The sequence below is a fragment of the Protobothrops mucrosquamatus genome, unplaced genomic scaffold (assembly GCF_001527695.2).
Source record: "Protobothrops mucrosquamatus isolate PMUCROS unplaced genomic scaffold, P.Mucros_1.0 scaffold209, whole genome shotgun sequence".
Classification (NCBI taxonomy): Eukaryota; Metazoa; Chordata; class Lepidosauria; order Squamata; family Viperidae; genus Protobothrops; species Protobothrops mucrosquamatus.
In genome coordinates this window covers 692272-693596 of record NW_015386563.1, presented here as the reverse complement: position 1 = coordinate 693596, position 1325 = coordinate 692272, and the positions used below count along the sequence as shown (strand labels likewise).

General features: G+C 58.9%; 1 protein-coding gene across 1 annotated transcript in view; it reads right to left on the bottom strand.

The window, feature by feature from the left end:
* The window catches only part of CFAP46 (cilia and flagella associated protein 46), a 121364-nt gene that overhangs the window by 24642 nt on the left and 95397 nt on the right, over window positions 1-1325 (bottom strand). The window lies entirely within an intron of this gene.

The following is a 1325-nucleotide window of genomic DNA, read 5'->3' as shown; positions in this document are numbered from 1 at the left end:
CCAATCCCAGAAACACCGGGCTCCTGGCCAATCCCAGAAACACCGGGCTCCTGGCCAAACTCCTCGCTGTCGGAAGGCACCGAAGGCTGCACCAGAGGGGAAGGGCCGGGAGAGAGAGGCCTAGCCATCTCCTCTCCGTCATGTTCAGAGCCTTCCTCCTCTGATGAGAGGGACCCACCGGACGGAGCCACAACAGAAACAGCGTTCGCCCCCACGGAGGCACACGTCTCCACCACGACGATCCCCACCGCGCCGCTCACCGCCACGCCGCTCACCGCCCCATAAACCACGTGAGAACAAATGGAAGGGGTCAGCCCGACCCGAAGGGAGGTGCGAACAGAGAAGGGGCTACGACGACGACCAGGACGAGCGTAAAGTGCATCACATGGTTGTCAGCCACACCAACTCGACTGGCGCGGAAAAGTTTTTTGCAACGGTCATGATCGGGAGGCAACCATGTAAGATGGAGGTGGATACGGGATCCATCTGTTCCATCATGTCGTGGGACAAGCTCAAAAGACTGTTGCCGGAGCTGTCCCACACCGCCCTGGAGAAACCAACGGGACGGCTCGTAGACTTCAACGGCCACAATCTTCGCGTGCTAGGTCGAGCACGGGTGGACGTCTTGTTCCGGGGACACAAAGCTCGCCTGCCGCTAACCGTTGTGGAGGGCCATCGACCAACCTTGCTCGGCGTCGAGTGGCTCAAACCCCTGGGCCTGGGATTCACCGGCCTACACAGAATCCACAAGGAGGAGTTCGAGCAGCTGTTGGAGGAGTTCCCGGATGTGTTCGACGGCTCACTGGGTAAATACCGGGGGAAACCCATTTCTCTGAACCTAGATCCCAGTGTTGCCCCAATCCGATTGAAGCCCCGCCGTGTCCCTTTCGCCCTACGACACAAAGTGGACGAACAGCTAGACAAACTGCTAGCCCAAGGGGTCATCGAGCCGGTGGACCACGCCAAGTGGGAAACGCCCATCGTCCTCCCCCTTAAGCCAGATGGATCCTTACGGGTGTGTGCCGATTACAAAGGGACCATCAACAAGGCGTTACAACCCCACGCGTATCCCGTCCCCGTAGTACAGCATCTTTTACACTCGTTGGGGGACGGGAACGTGTTTGCAAAGCTGGATCTCGCTCAGGCGTACCAGCAGTTGCCAGTGGACGAAGCCACCGCAGAAGCCCAGACCATAGTGACTCATCGGGGGGCGTTCAAATGCAACCGACTCCAATTTGGGGTGAGCGTAGCCCCAGGACTTTTTCAGAGTGTTATGGAGCGGTTGCTGCAAGGCATTCCGGGGGTGGTGCCGTATTTCGACGATG